This window comes from Carcharhinus amblyrhynchos, chromosome 1 (genome assembly GCF_965287045.1).
Source record: "Carcharhinus amblyrhynchos chromosome 1, sCarAmb.v2.hapA, whole genome shotgun sequence".
NCBI lineage: Eukaryota > Metazoa > Chordata > Chondrichthyes > Carcharhiniformes > Carcharhinidae > Carcharhinus > Carcharhinus amblyrhynchos.
Genome location: NC_137324.1, coordinates 56,172,434 through 56,193,422, shown reverse-complemented (window position 1 = coordinate 56,193,422; position 20,989 = coordinate 56,172,434). Strand labels below are relative to the sequence as shown.

The following is a 20,989-nucleotide window of genomic DNA, read 5'->3' as shown; positions in this document are numbered from 1 at the left end:
TACTTTGATCCTACAAAGACAAGTTGTAGTTTAACCATAATTCTATTAAATCTGTGTTTTTAGTGTGCTAAGATTGCTGATATCCACAGTACTTAATGAAAAATTATTTCCTTTGTCAACAGATTCTGATGGTACAATAAAGACCATTTTCCTTAAAATCTCTGTCTTTGAGAACATGGTTGCACGAAGTTGAATGTTACACAGATTGTGAGTTGCCAAACTTATGGTAGTAGGAAAATGATGAACCAATGATGTTCATGCAAAGGTTAGTTCTGTGGAGCTGTTTCTGTGAATTCTTAAAGCATGTAATCAGTTGTTCACCATTCCAATTTGTTTCCACAGTATAGGATCTTCTGACCAGTGTGGTTTACTATCTTGCGGAAATAATGTTTTGTGTTCTCTTTATTTCACACTCTCCTTTTTCTTCACCTTTTTTCTTTCTCCTTTTCTCTCCTCTATCTAAATTTTGCTTGCCATGCCAATTCATTGCCTCTCACTTGATTATTGAGTGATTCTTTGGTGCTATTTAGTTAAGTCACTGTAATAACAGATGATCAAAAACAGAAGATGCTGGAAAATCTCAGCAAGTCTGACAACATCTGTGTGGTGAGAGAACATATCCAATAAATCCAATGTTTCGAGTCAGAATGATCCCACAGCTAAACCTGCTGAAATTTTCCAGCATTTTCTGTTTCTGATTCCAGCATCCACAGTATTTTGCTTTATGCATAATGGTATTTGTCATGGCATATTTAATATTGAAATAGCAAAATGCTGCAGAATCTGAAACAAAAATAGAGAATGCTGTAACAACCCATATCTGGCAGCATCTGTGGGGAGAGAAAACAGAATTAACATTGAGCCTGTTTGACCCCTCATCAAAACTAAGGAGGGAGGAAAATGTGTTGGATATTATCCTGTAATTGGGAGAGATTGCACCAAGATGGAGCAACCTCAAGAACAAATGAAAGATTGTGTGGAGGGGGGTGGGGGGCGCAGGGACAATACAGTTTGCATCAAGACAATAGATGTATGGGATATTTGGGTTATGAGGGAGGAGAAGATGGATGTCACAGTCTAAAGTTGTTGAACTCAGTGGAGCCCGAAAGGCTGTAACACACCAAATAGGAAAATGAAGTGCTGCTCCTCCAGTTGCGTTGGGTTTCACTGGTGTATTGCAGCAGGCCAAGGACAGATGTGGACATGAGAGCTCACAGCACCAAGGACCCAGGTTTGATTACCAGCTTAGGTCGCCGTGTGGATTTTGCACATTCTCCCCATGTCTGTATGGGTTTGCTCTCAGTGCTCTGGTTTCCTCCCACAATCCGAAAAACGTGCTGCTTAGGTGGATTGGCCATGCTAAATTCTCCCTCTGTGTGCCCAAACAGGTTAGAGTGTGGCGACTCAGGGATTTTCACAGTAACTTCATTGCAGTGTTAACATAAGCCTATTTGTGACACAAATAAACTTTAAACGTTAAGATGTTGAGTTGAAATTGCAAGCAACAGGAAGATTGGGGTTATGCTTGCAGACTGAATGACCATGAAGCCTGACATGAAGACTGGATTGGTCTATGTAGCACACTAAATTTGAGACTGGCTTTGTTCAGCTTCCTAATTTTCTGAAGTGATTTTTTTACTGTTCTTTTACACTTTTTTCAAACATGTGTTGAGGGAGCACGGTCTACTTTTTAGTTTGAAATCTATAACATTGCTTCTACTCTATTTCGAGGCAAGCAAGCAGAAGTGAAATTAAATCTAAATAGTGCATGTATAATTTTTGTAATTATTTGTACCAATTAGTTTTGCAATGCCATCCTTTCAGGTATTGGTTCAGTCCTGTAGTTGGAATGACCAAATTGGATCTGACGCTCCAAGCAGCTTGGCTGAAAAGCATTAAACCTTGTTATCAATAGACTTCCTAAAGACTCAGGAAAGATCTAACTGGCAGGTGGGTGCTCAAATATGTGTATTAATGTCACCTGAGCATCAATTGCAGATGGATGTGTTCATCTTCAAAAATATCAAATGTTTTCTGAAAAGTTAATTTGTATTGTATATTCTGTTAGTCAAAATATTTTCATTCTAAACATAGTTATAGACATTAAATAGTTTTCAGTGTTGCCTGCAGAGTCACTAGAAAAACAATTTCATTCAAAAGATAGCGCGGGAGTTTAATGATCATTTCTGACTTCTGATGTCACAGTGAGACTAACTTGCTGAGGGACTGACTGCGTTAGCAAATAATGGATGAGCAGGCTGCACTTTTGTCCTTCAATCAGGCTGCCTATGGCTAAGTTACAATATGACCAAACACCTTAAAGAGAAAAGGGTTTTCACCAACTGACTCCATTATATCCTTGGCCAAGCACTACATTATCGTAAAAATTTCTGTTATTCCTGTTGCACAAAATATGAAGCTGTCATAATGACTGGTTCAGCAGCAAGAGAGCTTTGAAAAGGTAAAAAGTACATCTTTCTTCAAAAAGTAGTTTCAACTGTCATATGCTGTTGAGGTTCAAATTACAGGTTAAACTGATGTAGGTTGCTTTAATCGTTCACTGTCATTCAAACTCCTCTCTTGTTATTGAACTGTGGTGCATTTCACTACCACATATTCTTAGTTAAATTGTGCACCAAGTTATGTTTCAATTTTTCTGAATAGTTTGTAAAGAAAGCTGTTCACATTGCGGCTTCTAATGATACAGTTCAGTTAAGTCCTGGGTTTGCAAAATGATCTCACCTAGAGAGAGAGAAGTTGGTTTGCCTCAATATCCCCAAAGTAGAGAGTGGAAAAAAAAAATAAGTTTGGTAGATCGGGTAACCATTTTTTAAAAAAAAACATATTTCTTTGAGGAAAGGAAACCACACTAAGCAAATAATTTGTAATGTCGTTGGGGACAATAGTTTGAGGGCAGTGCGCTGCCTTGCTAGTGTTACCCGTATTTCATCCAAAACTTACTTATAAAATTGCCTGGGGCTCCTGCGTAGCTCTTCGTATGCCCTTTTGATCTTAAAGATGCACTTATAGAGCTTGTGTGCGTATGATATTTGGCTTTGCTGTGATTTCCCCCACCATATTCTTCCTAGTAGTCAAACAATTAACTTGCTATTGCTCGCTAATTAGCGTTACTTGTGGGTTGATAGCAATCCCCTTTCAGAGAAGAAAGCAGAAAACGTTATGACAAGAAAATCTTTAAATGGGAAGAGGAGCTCACTGAACTACTATTAAAGGTTCTGAAAGTAGATTTCAATAATGAGGGATGAGCAGAATTTTTTTAGTGGAACTCCCCATTGTTACTTTTTGTCTGCTTTATCGATCTAACAGTCTCAGTCTTGAAGCTTCCAATTATCCTAATATCCATATCATTTTGGGAGATGGAGTTGCACATTTCAATGTGGAAAAAGTGGTTTGAGGCACTTGATCAGATCAATCTAATTTTCTGCATTCAGAAACACAAACCAAGTTTACGTGACCTGACCTCTAAATTATGAGCTCCAATATCACTGTGCATTGCACCTCCTCTGGGGCTAATGTAACCTTCATTGGGTGTCATGACCAGAACTGAATGCCACACGTAGTGGGGTAAAACCGAGGCTCTATAAAACTGAAGAATAACTTCCTCCTCTTTGTTTTTCCATTTCATTGAGATTAAGACCAAGAGTCCATTTGCTTTCCAGGCTTGATTTATTTTTCTGCTTGTCTATTGGATTTATTTATTTGGATTTACATTTCTTAATTTCTAAACAATTCCTAATTTCTCACCATTCAGAAAATATTCAGCCTCATCTTCTTGGAGTCCAAAGTTGATGACCTCGCACTTGCCTGATCCATTTGTATGTTTTAGAATGTCAGATTGTGAAATAATTCAATGGAATAATCTTCTTAATGTATTTAACTAAATACATTGCCATGAATGATCTCCCATCTCCACAAGTTATTTCCTGTATGATTTCATAACTTAATTATGATGTCACTGGGTAGCTAAACATGAGCTTGACTGTAGTAGCCCAATCCAATTTTAATACTGAAAAGAAATACACCCTGGTAAGGGTGGCACAGTGGTTAGCACTGCTGCTTCACAACACGCAGGACCCAGGTTCAGTTCCAGCCTTGAGTGCCTACATGGGTTTCCTCCTGGTGCTTTGGTTTCCTCCCACAGTCCAAAGATGTGTGGGTTACGTTGATTGGCCATACTAAATTGCCCCTTACTGTCAGGGGGACGAGGAGGGGTAAATATGTGGACTTACGGGTTTGGGACTTGGGTGGGATTGTTGTTGGTGCAGGCTTGATGGGCCACATGGCTTCCTTCTACACTGTAGTTTCTAATTCCCTTGACCAGACAGGTCATCTTGGAGTTTAATGATGGGGGGAGGCTATGGTGTAATTAAAAAAGCAATGTGCCAAAAGTTTATTTTGTACAGGATATTTTTCCACCTTTTGAGTTAAAGCAACATGGGAACAGAATCCATTTGGCCAGTGAATTAATTCTGCCACTTTGTTTGTCATATGCAGCATTTTCTGTTGGCCCCAAAACCTTTACATTTACAACTTTTATTCCACGCCTTATCTTTGAACTTTGATAGAGCATTTATTTTGTTTTCACTATTCTTTAACCAGATTTAATTCCTGGCTTGGGTCAATGTCTGGGTGGAGTCTGCACTTCTCCCCCATTGGCATGAGTTTCTTCCGGCTGCTCCAGTTTTCTCCCACAATCCGAAAAGACATGCTGATTGGATGCCTTGGCCATGCTAAATTTTCCCTGAGTATATCCGAACAGACGGCAGAGTGTAGCAACTAGTGGATTTTCATAGTAACTTCATTGCAGTGTTAATGTAAGCCTGCCTGTGACACCAATAAATATATTTTCACTTTTACATAAGACCTTTCTTCCTGGGTTAGAATTTCAAGATTTTGATTCAAGTTCATTTACTAGAAACAAGTTATTTCTGTGTACCCTATCAATTCCATTATCTTAAAAACCATTAACCTTTTCAATGCCAGTAAATAGCAGTCAGTGTCCATATGCAGCAAGACCTTGACCAAATTCGGGTTTGGACTGATAAGTGGCAAGTTACATTCACACCAGACAAAGACCATCTCTCTCAAGAGAGCATCTAACTTTGCCCCTTGACATTCAATTGCAATACCATTGCTGAATCCCTCACACATTCAACATCCTGAGGGTTACAATTGATCAAAATTGAACTGGGCTTGCCATATAAATACTGTGTCTACAAGGACAAGTCAAAGGCTGGAATTGGCCTTTATAAATTGGAGTATCGAGTCTAAAGGTTGGAGTGTTATGGTAAGGTTATATAAGGCATTGGTGAGGCTGAATTTCGAGTATTGTGTACAGTTTTGGTCACCTAGTTACAGGAAGGATGTAAATAAGGTTGAAAGAGTGCAGAGAAGGTTCACAAGGATGTTACATAAGAACATAAGAAATAGGAGCAGGAGTAGGCCATCTAGCCCTTCGAGCCTGCCCCGCCATTCAATAAGATCATGGCTGATCTGTCGTAGCTCAGTTCCACATTCCCGCCCTCTCCCCATAACCCTTAATCCCCCCTCTTATCAAAAACCCATCAACCCGCGTCTTAAAAATATTTAGCGAGGCAGCCTCCACCACTTCAACGGGCAGAGAATTCCAGAGATTCACCACCCTTTGAGTGAAGAAGTTCCTCTTCAACTCTGTTCTAAACCGCCCCCCCTTATCTTGAGGCTGTGCCCCCTAGTCCTACTGTCCTTTCTGAGCAGGAAGAGCCTCTCCACCTCTATCCTATCCATCCCATTCATCATCTTATACGTCTCAATGAGATCTCCCCTCATTCTTCTAAACCCTAACGAGTACAAGCCTAGTTTATTCAGCCTCTCCTCATAGCTCAACCCCCTCAACTCCGGTATCAGCCTAGTAAACCTCCTCTGCACTCCCTCCAAGGCCAAAATATCCTTGCGTAAGTGCGGCGACCAAAACTGCACACAGTACTCCAGCTGCGGCCTCACCAGTGCCCTATACAGCTGCAGCAAGACCTCCCTACTTTTATATTCAATCCCCCTCGCTATGAAGGCCAGCATCCCATTAGCCTTCCTGACCACCTGCTGGCTGGGTTTTTGCGACTCATGCACAAGGACCCCGAGGTCCCTCTGCACCGTCGCCTGCTGCAGTTTTTCGCCCCGTAAGTAATAGTCCTTCCTACCATTATTCCTACCAAAGTGGACCACCTCGCACTTGCCAACATTAAATTCCATTTGCCAGTTCCTGACCCATTCGCCCAGCCTATCTAGATCCTTCTGCAGACTCTCCACACCCTCCGCGCAATTTGCCGTTCCACCAATCTTGGTGTCATCAGCAAATTTCGACACCATACACTGGGTTCCCTCCTCCAGATCATCTATATAAATGGTAAATAGCTGAGGCCCCAGCACCGACCCCTGGGGCACTCCACTAGTCACCAACCGCCAATCCGAATAGCACCCATTGACCCCCACTCTCTGCCTCCTATTTGACAACCAATCCTCTATCCACGCTAACACCCTACCCCCAACTCCATGCCCCCTTACCTTCTGCAATAACCTCTTGTGAGGTACCTTGTCAAACGCCTTCTGAAAATCAAGAGAGACCACATCCACCGGCTCTCCTCTATCCACTGCCCTAGACACATCCTCATAGAACTCCAATAAATTTGTCAGACACGACTTCCCCTTAACGAAACCGTGCTGCGTCTGCTCTATCAAGCAATTCCCCTCAAGCTGCCTCGCTATTTCCTCCTTGATGAAGGATTCTAACATTTTACCTACAACAGACATTAAACTAACCGGCCTATAATTCCCTGCCTTTTGCCTGCCACCCTTCTTAAACAGCGGCGTAACATTAGCCGTTTTCCAATCTTCTGGCACTTCCCCGGAATCCAGCGATGTTTGGAAAATAACCACCAAGGCATCCACTATCACCTCCACCATTTCTTTCAGAACCCTCGGATGCATTCCATCCGGTCCTGGGGACTTGTCCGCAATCAGTCCCTCCAGTCTGTCGAGCACCGCCTCTCTAGTAACAATGATGTCATTGAGACCCTCCAGTCCTACCACCTTTCCATCGCTAACACCCGGCAAATTATTCACGTCCTCCTCCATGAAGACAGAAACAAAAAAGTTATTTAAGACCTCAGCCATTTCCCCATCCCCTACCACTAAGTCCCCCCTCTCATCCTCTAAGGGTCCAACGTTCACCCTAGCCAGCCTCTTCCTTTTTATAAAAACTCTTGCTATCCTTTTTTATATTAAGCGCTAGCCCAGCTTCATAGTTTCTCCTACCCTCCTTTATCAACTTCTTTGTCAATCTTTGTTAACATTTAAACCTCTCCCAATCCTCTTCTCGCCCACTACTCTTAGCTACTCTAAACGCCTCCGCTTTTAATTTAACACTTCACCTCCTTCGTTATCCACGGCTTATTACCTCTCCTCCTACGGTCCTTTTTAACCATCGGAATAAATTTCTGCTGAGCACCAAGAAAGATCTCCTTAAAGATCCTCCACTGCTCCTCAGCAGACCTACCTTCCAATGTGCTCCTCCAGTCAACATTCGCCAATTCTTCTCTCATCCTACTGTACTCCCCTCTGTTCAAACAAAGGACCCGGGACTTGAGAAGCTGAGTTACAGAGAGAGATTGAATAGGTTAGGACTTTATTCCCTGGAGCATAGAAGAATGAGGGGAGATTTGATAGATGTGTACAAGATTTTGATGGGTATAGATAGTGAATGCAAGCAGGCTTTTTCCACTGAGGCTAGAAGAGAAAAAATAGAGGGTGTGGGTTAAGGGTGAAAGGAGAAAAGTTTATAGGGAATATTGGTGGGGGGGATTCTTCACGCAGAGAGTGGTGGGAGTGTGGAATGAGCTGCCGGATAAAGTGGTAAACTTTTAACATTTAAGAAAAACTTGGACGCGTTCATGGATGAGAGGGGTGTGGAGGGATATGGTCCAAATGCAGGTCAGTGGGACTAGGCAAAGAATGGTTTGGCACAGACAAGGGCCAAAAGGCCTGTTCCTGAGCTGTAATTTTCAATGGTTCTTTTATTACAAGGAAAATGGAAAAAGCCATTCTACAATGATATAGGGCCTTGGTGAATTCACAGCTGGAGTACTGTGTATCGTTCCAGTCTCCTGACCTCCAAAGGATCTACTTGCCTTGGAGGGTGTGCAGTAAAGGTCACAATGATTGCCAGGATGAGGGGTTTGGCCTATGAGGGAAGACTGAATGGATTTGAGTATAGTAATATAGAGATTGTATGACTGGACTAGTAATCCAAACATTCGGTGAATGATCCAGAGGAAGGAGGTGAACTTGACTGACCCTTGGCAGAAGGCTACTAAAATGTCAGGGAACTGCATTAGGGTATTTCCCAGTACAGTCACATTGCTGGGGAAGTGGTAGGAACTGCAACTGACTGGAGGCAGGCAGCAAATTTAAATGAAATCCCCATTGAGTGCCATTTTCCCAAATCCACTGACCTACACTGGCTCGAGAGACTATTAGTGGCATGGAGGCATCCTCCCAGTGACTTCCTGAGGTCATTGGGAGAGGTCCCATCTAAGGCTCCATGGTCCAAGGCTGCCATACCAAAGGCCACCTATGGCACCAATGCTGCCATTGGAGAGATTTCCCCTTTGGTCACCTGGTCTGCTTGACCTGGTCACCCCTGCAGTGAAGGCTCACATTTCCCTCACTACCTCAGCAAAGGCCTGCCCAACTTCCTTAATCGTTGCTGCCCCACCTGCTGCTGCCTGCTGACTCCTGATTGTTGCCCCATCCTTCTAGTATTGCGGAGGAAGTTTTGCTATTCATCTGAAAAGCTCCCCAGTGCTAGGGCTTCCCCCCAAGGAAGATTCCTCGCATGATTTCAGATTCCACTATTGCCACTGGGACATTTAAATTCAATTAACTAAATAAATCTGGGGATCATGGCAGATGTGAAGCTCCCAAATTGTCATAAAACTCCTCTAGCTCACTAATCTTTGTTTAGGAAAGGAAACCTCTCATCCTTGTGTGATCTGGCTTGTATATGACTCCAGATCCACAGTAATATGGTTGACTCTTAACTGCCCTCTGAAATGGCTTAACAAACCACAAGACTGCATTCAGGAAGGTGACTCACCACTTTTCCAAGGGAGAGAGGAATGGGGATATATGTTGGCCTTTCCAACGACATTCACATCCTGTGAACTAATAAAAAAAGAAACCTACTTGGCTATATTCTCTAGAAATTAGAAGAATGAGAAGTGATCTCATTGAAACTCTTAACAGACCTGGTAGGGTAGATGTTGGGATGATATTTTGCCAGCTTCAGAGTATAGAACTAGTGATCCCAGTCACAGAGCATGGAGTTGGCAATTAGACACTAAAATGATGATGGAAGGTTGTATCTCATACTGGAGGCCTGTGATGAGTGGTGTGCCTTAGGGGTTGATTTTGAGACCCTAGTAGTTCGTTATTGATGTAGATAATTTGGATGTGAATGTACAAGACATGGTTAGTAAGTTTGGAGATGATATTAAATTGGGAGGTATTGTTGATCTTGAAGGTTATCAAAAATTACAGGGGGTCTTGACCGGTTAGGGCAGTGGGTAGAGGATTGACAAATGGATTTCAATGCAGATGAGTGTGAGGTGTTGCATTTTGGAAATTCAAACTAGTGTAGAACTTATACAAAGAATTGAACTACATACAATGGGGAGTGTTGAGGAACAGACTGACCGAGTAGTACAATTATGTAGTTTGTTGAAAGTGGCTTCACAGGTATACAGGATAGCGAAGAAGGCATTTAGCACACTGGTCTTCATCAGTCAGGGCATTGAGTATAGGATAAAGGCAAAATACTGCAAATACTGGAATCTGAAGCAAAAATAGAAAAGGCTGGAAAATCTCAGCAGGTCTGACAGCATCTATGGAGAGAGAATACAACCAACATTGAGTCTGGGGACGTTGTGAGGCTATGGCTTTATTCCTTGAAATGTAGGAGAATGAGGGATGACCTCACTGAGGGGAAATTGAAAACTGGAGGGCATAGGTTTAAGGTGAGAGGGGAAAGATTTAAAAGAAACTTGAGGGGTAACTTCTTCACTCAAAGTGGTCTGAATGTGCAATGAGCTGCCCGAGAAAGTGCTGGAGGCAGGTAAAATAGCAACATTTAAAAAGCATTTGGATAACTACGTGGATGGGAAAAGATTAGAGGAATATGGCCCAAATGCAGACAGTTGAGACTAGCTGGGAGGGCACCATGGTTGGTATGGACTGGTTGGGTTGAAAGGCCTGTTTCCATGTTGTACTGATCTATGATTCTGAGGAGAATGTTCTTCATTCAATGCATTGTGCAACCTAGGAATTCTCTATCCAGAGACTTGCGGCGGTTGTTGGGCATATTCAAGAGAGGTCACTGATTTTATTTTTGGATATTAACAAATATCAGGATAGTGTGTAAAGTTGAAGTAGCACATCACCTGATATCATATTGAATAGGGGATCAGGTTCAAAGAATGAAAGGAGCAAGAATAAGCCAATTTCTTTGTAATCATTGCTGGGTTCTAAAATACAGGTTCTTCTTGTGTGTGCCGCCTCCCTTTGCCATTCCTGGATCACAGAAACTGTCATTCATCCATCCAGAAAGACACAATGATCTCCTCTATAGCAGAATCCAATTGCTTCTTTAATGACTCATAGGTTCTTACCTCCAATGCTCAATTCAAGAGTGCTGTCCAAGTCCCAGTTGGATTGTTGTGAAGGAGAATGTATTGATAGCTGTCCTAAATCTGTCTGAAATCAGAGCCATTTGTTCTATTTTCATGATTTAGCATAATTGCTAAATCCAAATTTATCTCCTCCCAACTATTCACTGTCTCATATCTTTCATCTCTCAGACATCTCATTTCAAGTCTGAAAGCCTCTCCTGTCTCCAATAGTTGGCTGTGCATTGCCAACTATTTGGCTATGCTCCAAAAAGTTGATTGCCTCACTTTAGAACAGGTCTAGTTCATTCGTGGAGCTTGTTACATCTTTTGGTTAGATTGTGACTGATCTATACACAGTTCCACTTGCCTGCCTCTGTTCCATATCTTCTGATATTTTTACCCAACACACATCTTGTAGGGAATGCAAGTCTGGAACTTAGTATCTTTCTGTATGAAAAGTTGCTTCCAAATTACCTTGGTCTAATCTAAAATAATCATGGCACCAAAGGAAGTTATTTGACCCATTATTCTATGCTGACTGGAAAAAGAACACCTTTGCTTTTTTTTAATTCAATCTGGGCATTGCTGGCTAGGTCAACATTTGTTGCCAATCCTTAATTGCACTTCGGAAGGTGGCGGTGAGCTGTTTTCTTGAACCACTGCAAACCATGTGGGACACCCAAAATGACTGAGGTAATTAGATACAACTGAGCAGACCAGCTGGGGCATTTAAGAGTCAGCCACACTGCTGTGGATCCGAAAACAAACAGATCAAGTCACGTTGGCAAATTTCCTTCCCTAAAGGGCCATTATTGAATTTGATCTGATGGGTTTTCACAACAATTAGCAATGGTTTCATGGTCATCGTTCCACAGTTTGCCATGGTGAAATTCAAATAGTCATTGGACTAGTAATCCAGGTCCCCAGAGCATAACGCTGAGTCTCTGCATTACTGATATGACAATATCACTAAGCCATCACTTCTCCTCACTAGCATTGTAGGTTATGATTCTCATCAAGGAGGAAATACCGAGGCATCTTGAGGGGAATTGCTTGATAGAGCAGACGCAGCACGGTTTCGTTAAGGGGAAGTCGTGTCTGACAAATTTACTGGAGTTCTATGTGGATGTGTCTAGGGCGGTGGATAGAGGAGAGCTGGTGGATGTGGTCTTTCTTGATTTTCAGAAGGCGTTTGACAGGGTAACTCAAGAGGTTATTGCAGAAGGTCAGGGGACATGGAGTTGGGGGTAGGGTGTTAGCGTGGATAGAGGACTGGTTGTCAAAGAGGAGGCAGAGAGTGGGGGTCAATGGGTGCTATTCGGATTGGCGGTTGGTGACTAGTGGAGTGCTGCAGGGGTCGGTGCTGGGGCCTCAGCTATTTACCATTTATACAGATGATCTGGAGGAGGGAACCCAGTGTATGGTGTCGAAATTTGCTGATGACACCAAGATTGGTGGAACGGCAAATTGCGCGGAGGGTGTGGAGAGTCTGCAGAAGGATCTAGATAGGCTGGGCGAATGGGTCAGGAACTGGCAAATGGAATTTAATGTTGGCAAGTGCGAGGTGGTCCACTTTGGTAGGAATAATGGTAGGAAGGACTATTACTTAGATGGAGAAAAACTGCAGCAGGCGACGGTGCAGAGGGACCTCGGGGTCCTTGGGCATGAGTCGCAAAAACCCAGCTTGCAGGTGCAGCAGGTGGTCAGGAAGGCGAATGGGATGCTGGCCTTCATAGCGAGGGGGATTGAATATAAAAGTAGGGAGGTCTTGCTGCGGCTGTATAGGGCATTGGTGAGGCCGCAGCTGGAGTACTGTGTGCAGTTTTGGGCGCCGTACTTATGCAAGGATATTTTGGCCTTGGAGGGAGTGCAGAGGAGGTTTACTAGGCTGATGCCAGAGTTGAGGGGGTTGAACTATGAGGAGAGGCTGAATAAACTAGGCTTGTACTCGTTAGAGTTTAGAAGAATGAGGGGAGATCTCATTGAGACGTATAAGATGATGAATGGGATGGATAGGATAGAGGTGGAGCGACTCTTCCCACTCAGAAAGGACAGTAGGACTAGGGGGCACAGCCTCAAGATAAAGGGGGGGGGTGGTTTAGAACGGAGTTGAGGAGGAACTTCTTCACTCAAAGGGTGGTGAATCTCTGGAATTCTCTGCCTGTTGAAGTGGTGGAGGCTGCCTCGCTAAATATTTTTAAGAAGAGGGTTGATGGGTTTTTGATAAGAGAGGGGATTAAGGGTTATGGGGAGAGGGCAGGAATGTGGAACTGAGCCACGACAGATCAGCCATGATCTTATTGAATGGCGGGGCAGGCTCGAAGGGCCAGATGGCCTACTCCTATTTCTTATGTTCTTATGTTATATCCAAGTTTCTTTTTAAATGGTTTGAGTATTTCTATTTTTATCATTCTTTCAGGCCCTCCCTATTCACAGGATTTAAAAAAAAATCATCTCTCTCAATTCCCATCTAGTTTTTCTACCATAAAAACAGAAAACGCTGGGAAAAACCCAACAGGTTTGGCAGCATCTGTGAAGAGAGAAACACAGTTAACATTTCACGTCTGGATTACTCTTTAGAGTTAGAGAGGAAGCAATGTGATGGATTATATACTGTATAAGGAGTTACTATACAGAAGCTATTAAACTTAATGTTGAGTCCCAAGTGCTCCAGTGTGCCTAATCAGAAGATGAAGTGCTGTTCTTCTGGTTTGTGTTGAGCTTCACTGGAGCGTTTCAGCAGCCAAGGGCAGACGTGGGCACGAGAGCAAGATGCTGAGTTGTAAGATGAGAGGCCAGCTCGACAACAGAAGCATTACCCTTGTCAGCAGGTTGATAACAAGGTCAGGGTTGGAGAAGGGAGATATTGGAGTGGGTGATGGGGGCAAAAAAATTGAAATGGCTGATGTTGCACTGACACAGTTCTCCACGAAAAATTGTTTTTGTCCCAAAGCAACACCACCTCCACTGGTCCATCTGTCACTAATTCTTGAGTTCTGCTTTTACTGAGCACTGACCTTTGACCTTTGTTCTATTAATATATTCTGCCATCATACCTATGTGTCACTATCAGCATCTTTCACACAGCCATTCACACTTCCTCTGAACTGTGCACATCTTTATTGCAATCTCTCCTAGCTCCCTCCTCTCACTGACCGCTACTCTGCTCCACCCCCTCTTCTCCACTATATAATCCATCAGTATTTTCTGTACATTTTTTCAGATTTCCAGCATCTGCAGTATTTTGCTGTTAATTCTTCTACCAATTACTTTAAATTGATGCCCCTGACTATTGATCTCTGCATGAAGGGAAATGGGTCCTTCCTATTTGCTCTATCTGATCCCTCATAATTTTACACACCTGAGTTAAATCTCCTCTCAGACTCCTTTTGTTCTAAAGAAAGCAATCTGGTCTATGAAACCTTTCCTCATAGCTAAATTTTACCCATGCTGGCAACATCCTCATAAATCTGCTGTGTAACTTCTCTAGTGCAATCACATCCTTCCTTTTAAGGCAAATGATCAGGATGGTATGCATTACTTTCTTTAGCTAGTGTTGTATACAGCTCCAACAAAACCCTTTTGCTCTTGCATTCTATGCCTTGGTTAATAAAAGTATCAAATTTACCACCTTAACAACTTATCAGCCTCTACTATTACCTTCAGGAACCTGTTAATTGGTTGGTAAATATAGACTCCAGACTTGGCAAAGAGGAGACAATTGGTGAGTTGTTACAGTATACCATACTGTGGTAAGCACTTTATTTGACATTTAAGATACGTCAGTGCAGCTTGGCCACGTGAAATATGCATCCTGCAGAACGTGAGAAGTCGTGCAGGCGCAACATGCCCTCGATGACTGTACTTGCAGGAAGTGTCATCAGCTGCAGAAACTTGAGCTCTGGTTTGCAGAATTTGAACTACAGCTGGAATCACTGTGGTGCGTCTGTAAGGCTGAGGATTATATGGAAAGCACATTTGGAGAGATGATCACACTACAGACAAGTAGTATTCAGGCAGAGAAGGAATGCTTGACGGAGTGACCAAAAGAAAGAGGCAGGTAGTGCAGTTTTTCCATTCTTGAACTGTTTTTTCCATTTTGGATATTGCTGAGCAAGATGGTTCTTTGGGGGCCTGTAGGAGCCAATTTTGAGACACCATGGGTGCCTCAGCCTACCCAGTGGGGAGGGGAAAGAGCAGAAGTGCTACAGTGATTGGGGATTCCATGGTTGAGACAGCAGACTGGCATTTCTGCGGCTGTAGATGACTCCAGGATGGTAGGTTGTCTCATTGGTGCGAGGATCAAGGATGTCACGGAGCAGCTGCTGGACTTCCTTTTTTTTTGGAGATAAGTGACAGCCAGAAGTTGTGGTCCACAATGGGACCAACAACATGGGTAGAAAAGGGATTAGTCCTGAAAGCAGATTTTAGGGAGTTGGGATGGAAATTAAAAAGCAGGATCTCGAGTATAGTAGTCACAGGATTACTTCCAGTATAGAACATAGAACATTACAGTGCAGTACAGGCCCTTCGGCCCTCTGGTTCCACTGGTCGGCGCAACAATCTAATGAACCCCTAACCTAAACTATTCCAACGTTATCCATATGCCTATCCACTGACCATTTGAACGCCCGAAAAGTTGGCGAGTCCACCACTGCTGCAGGCTGGGCATTCCACGCACTTGCTACCCTCTGAGTAAAGAACCTACCTCTGACATCCGTCCTATAACTACCACCCCTTAATTTAAAGCTATGTCCCCTCGTATTAGCCATCACCATCCAAGGAAAAAGGCTCTCACTGTCCACTCTATACAATCCTTTGATCATCTTGTATGCCTCACTTAGGTCACCTCGTAACCTTCTCTCTAATGAAAATAACCTCAAGTCCTTCAGCCTTTCCTCATAAGACCTTCCCGCCATACCAGGCAACATCCTGGTAAACCTCCTCTGCACCCTTTCCAATGCCTCCACATCTTCCTTATAATGCGGCGACCAGAACTGTACGCAATACTCCAAGTGCAGCCGCACCAGTGTTTTGTACAGTTGTAACATGACCTTATGGCTCCAAAATTCAATACCTCTACCAATAAAAGCTAACACACCGTACACCTTCTCAACAACCTTATCAACCTGGGTGCCAACTTTCAGGGAGCTATGCATGTGTCCCCCGAGATCTCTCTGCTCGTCAACACTACTAAGAGTCCTTCCATTAGCCCTATATTCTGTACTCCTGTTACTCTTACCAAAGTGAATCACCTCACACTTAGAACATAGAACATTACAGCGCGGAACAGGCCCTTCGGCCCACAATGTTGCGCCGACCAGTCTTATTTTTAAAAAAAAACATTGACCCACTAATCTAAACCAATCCCTTTTCGTCCATAAACCTATCCACCAATCTCTTAAACGCCCCCAAACTAGGCGCATTTACAACTGCAGCAGGCAGGGCATTCCAGTCCCTCACCACCCTCTGGGTAAAGAACCTGCCCCTGACATCCGTCCTATAACTACCCCCCCTTAATTTAAAGCCATGCCCCCTCGTGCTAGCTTTCTCCATCCGAGGAAACAGGCTATCACCATCCACCCTATCTAAACCTCTAATCATCTTATATGTTTCTATAAGATCCCCTCTTAGCCGCCTTCTTTCCAGTGAAAACAACCCCAAATCCCTCAGTCTCTCCTCATAGGACCTCCCCTGCATACCAGGCAACATCCTGGTAAACCTCCTCTGCACCCTCTCCAAAGCCTCCACATCCTTCCTGTAATGTGGGGACCAGAACTGCACACAGTACTCCAAGTGCGGCCGCACCAGAGTTGTGTACAGTTGCAACATGACGCTGCGACTCCTAAATTCAATCCCCCTACCAATAAACGCCAAGACACCGTACGCCTTCTTAACAACCTTTTCTACTTGATTCCCAACTTTCAGGGATCTATGTACACATACACCTAGATCCCTCTGCTCCTCCACTCTATTCAAAGTCTTCCCGTTAGCCCTATACTCAACACATCTGTTATTCCTACCGAAATGGATTACCTCACACTTCTCCGCATTAAACACTTAATGCACTTTTCTGTATTAAACTCCATCTGCCACCTCTCGGCCCAGCTCTGCAGCTTATCTATGTCCCTCTGCAAACTGTAACATTCATCTTTACTGTCTACAACTCCTCCAACTTTGGTGTCATCAGCAAATTTACTAATCCATCCTTCTACGCCCTCATCTAGGTCATTTATAAAAATGACAAACAGCAGTGGCTCCAAAACAGATCCTTGAGGTACACCACTTGTAACTGAACTCCAGGTTGAATATTTCCCATCAACCACCACCCTCTGTCTTCTATCAGCTAGCCAATTCCTGATCCAAACTGCTAAATCACCCTCCATCCCCTGCATCTGCATTTTCTGCAGTAGCCTACCATGGGGACCCTTATCAAAAGCTTTGCTAAAATCCATAAACACCACGTCAGCTGCCTTACCCTTATCCACCTCTTTGGTCACCTTTTCAAAAAACTCTAAGGTTTGTGAGGCACGACCTACCCTTCACAAAACTGTGTTGACTATCCCTAATCAATTATTTCCCTCTAGATGATTATAAATCCTATCCCTTTATAATTCTTTCCAAATCTTTGCTCACAGCAGAAGTAAGGCTCATCGGTCTGTAATTCTTAGGATGGTCTCCTTCTTGAACAAGGGGACAACATTTGCTATCCTCTAGTCTTCCGGCACTATACCTGTAGCCAATGACGACATGAAGATCTGCAATTTCCTCCCTAGCCTCCCAGAGAATCCTAGGGTAAATCCCATTCAGCCCAGGGGACTTACCTATTTTCATTCTCTCAAGAATTGCTAACACCTCCTCCTTAAGTACCTCAATCCTGTCTAGTCTACTACCTGGTATCGCAGTATTCTCCTCGACTAGACTGACTTTTTCCTGCGTGAATACTGACGAAAAATACTCATTCAGTGCCTCTCCTATCTCTTCAGGCTCCACGCACAACTTCCCACTGCTGTCTCTGACTGGCCATAATCTTGCCCTAACCAATCTTTTATTCTTGACATACCTGTAGAAAGCTTTAGGATTTTCCTTGATCCTACCTTCCCAAGTCTTCTCATGTCCTCTTCTAGCTGCTCTTATCACTCTCTTTAGCTCCTTGCTGGCTAATTGTATCATAGTGTATTAAACACTAGTGAGCAGCAGAACAGGAAGATTGAGTAGTTCAACATGACACTTGTGAATTGGAGGGAGAGCTTTAGATTTCTGATGTATTGGGAATGGTTCTGGGGCAGGTAGTACCTGTAAAAGATGGATGGGTAACATTTAAACCAGACTGGGACTAATGTCCTTGCAGGGAGGTTTGCTAGTGCTGTTAGAGAAGATTTCAACTAGATTGGCAGGGAATGGAAACCTGATAGGAAATTGAGTGGAGAGGAGAAAAGCTGGCAATGGGGAGTAGAGAAGTATTAACTTAAGGATATATCAGAGTGGTATTAAGATAAATAGAATATTTGAGAATTTGATAGAATTAGAGTAGATCATAGTAAACCATTAGATGAGGTGGCAACGTGGTTAGCACTGCTGCCTCTGTGCCAGGGACAGTGGTTGGAATCTGGATGAACTTGCTTCTCGAGAGACTGGTTCAGTCAGGCTATTCAATAAGTTATATCGTTGCTTTCTGAAAAAGAATGCCCAAGGTTACAGGGATAAGGCAGGAGAGTGGGAGTAGGACTAGATAGAATGCTTTTTCAGAGAGTCAATGGGTTGACTGGCCTCCTGCACCGTATAGGTCTGTGAATATTCACTCCGAGATCTTTGGGCTCCTCTTCCTTCCCAAATATTCTGTAATTTGTGTTGCCTTGCCTTGTTTTCCCTCCCCAAAAATGTAACCTGAAGCTTCTCCAATTCATTCTCTTGGTTGAATTCCAATTGCTACTCTTCTGCACACCTGACCAGTCCATTGATATCTTTCTGCAATCTACAGCTTTAATTTTCATTGTCAACCACATGGCCAATTTCGGTATCATGCCTTTTTATATTATGCTATCTTATTCTAAATGATTTCTCCTTTATATTGAATCCCTATATCATATTAAATACACCAGCAAAATCACTGGTCAACTTTCTAATTCAAGTGAATACAAACCAAGTTTATGTAGGCATGGTAGGCTGGTAGAAAAGGTTAAGGCGCATGGGATATGAGGCCAGGTAGCTAGGTGGATTGAGAACTGGCTGGGTAATAAGAGACAGAGGGTAGTTGTGGAGGGGACCTTGTCGGGCTGGAGGCCAGTGACCAGTGGTGTGCCGCAGGGCTCAGTACTGGGACCTCTCCTCTTTGTAGTATACATAAATGACTTGGAAGAGAGCGTAGGTGGTGTGATCAGCAAGTTTGCTGATGACACCAAGATGGCAGGGTTGGCGGGTACTGAACTGGATTGTCAGGTGATACAACAGGATATAGATAGGTTGGTGCATTGGGCAGATAGGTGGCAGATGGAATTTAATCCTGACAAATGCGAGGTGATGCATTTTGGAAGGAATAATGCAGAGAGGAGCTATGTGATAAAAGGTAGACAGATTAGGAGTATAGACATACAGAGGGACCTGGGAGTGCAGGTTCACAAATCCATGAAGGTTGCATCACAAGTTGAGAAGGTTGTTAGGAAGGCGTATGGAATGTTAGCCTTTATAGGAAGGGGTAGAGTATAAAAGCTGCCGTCTAATGCTTCAGTTGTACAGAACGTTGGTTAGACCGCATTTGGAGTACTGCGTCCAGTTCTGGTCACCTTACTACCGGAAGGACGTGGAGTCTCTGGAAAGGGTGCAGAGGAGGTTTACCAGGATGTTGCCTGGCATGGAGGGGCTGGGTTACGAGGAAAGGTTGGAGAAACTGGGACTATTCTCCTTGGAAAGACGGAGATTGAGGGGGGACATGATAGAGGTATATAAAATACTGAAGGGAATAGATAGAGTTAATAGTGAGAGACTGCTCCCTAGACTGGGCACAAACACGAGAGGTCATGATTTAAGGGTGAGGGGGGAGAGGTATAATTTGGATGTGAGAGGAAGGTTCTTTACGCAGAGAGTTGTGGGGGTATGGAACGCGCTACCGAGTAGGGTGGTGGAGGCTGGAACGTTGGACTCGTTTAAGGTTCAGTTAGATAGACACATGAGTGAAACGAGGATGGAGGGTTATGGTAGGGGCTATTAAATAAGGTTAGAACCTCGGGAGACACCGGAAAAGCAGGCTTGTAAGATTAACGTTTTTGTCTTTTTATTCCGCAGGAGGAGGTCCACCTCGTGTCAAACGAGGGGCATGCACACGGTGGGTCGTGCGTGGGCTGCTCTTGGAAGTTCCGGGAGTGGCCTAGTACTTCGTGTCGGTGTGTGTGCTTGATCCTGGACCGGTAGACGGGCGCCGCAACAGCTCGGTGACTAGCACTGCTAGCTGTGCAGATACATGGATTTGGGCCTGTGTCTGTGGGAGTTTGCGCATTCTCCCTGTGGTTGCGTGGGTTTCCTCCGGGTGCTCCGGTTTCCTCCCACACCCCAAAGATGTGCTCTTAGGCTGATTGGTTTTACCAAATTGACACTATTCTCCCCTGAATCTGGCTAAGTTAGGGGTTCCATTCGTAGACATGCAGGGTAGAATAGGTGTAGGGTGATGCGGCGGCGCAGGCTCATTGGGCCGAAGGGCCTGTTTCCCGTGCTGGGTTGTTCTTTGTTCTTTCTTTGTTATGTAACCTGTTCTGATAATTTTACTGTTTTAGCCCTAGTATTGTTCTGGTGAATACATGCTGTGTCTCCTTCAGAGGCCAATTTCTGAGGTTTGATGCTCAAACTGAACTTTCTGCTTCTTATCTGACCAAGGCTCTGTGAAAACATAAGCATCGTTTTTTTCACATTGGGATTCCAATCCCCTTGTGATCAGGTCAAACATTTCACTGGCTTTTTGATTTGTATATGTGGGCACTTTTTGTGTATTTGATCATCCACAAAGTCTAGTTTGTTGCCATTAAGGAAATATTCCAATTTGCCTTTCTCACTCCAAAATTGATGCCCTCAAACAGTTTTGTTAGCCCCTGGATTTGATGCATATTGCCCATGACACTTGTCTGTGCCTCTCAAATCACTTCAGTGAGTGCACTCCAGGTACCAAAGTAAAGCTTTATAAATTTAAAATGTAGCTGAAAAAGTACTTGGAGGATAAAATGCAGCAATTATGTTTGAAAACCAAGTGAGCAAGGTTTTTAAAATTTACATTAATGTTT

The 20,989-nt window shown here is 43.5% G+C and overlaps 1 protein-coding gene across 9 annotated transcripts in view; it reads left to right on the top strand.

Annotated features, from left to right (window-relative positions):
- The window catches only part of atosb (atos homolog b), a 145,530-nt gene that overhangs the window by 60,771 nt on the left and 63,770 nt on the right, over positions 1-20,989 (top strand). For 7 of the 9 annotated variants that reach the window (XM_080184917.1, XM_080184845.1, XM_080185283.1 and 4 more), the window contains exon 2: positions 123-265. The gene's annotated coding sequence lies outside the window, so the exon portion shown is untranslated. Of the gene's footprint in view, positions 1-122; positions 266-1,824; positions 1,951-2,430; positions 2,462-20,989 lie in introns of those variants that run through there. The other 2 variants (XM_080185058.1, XM_080185299.1) reach the window with 2 other exon arrangements.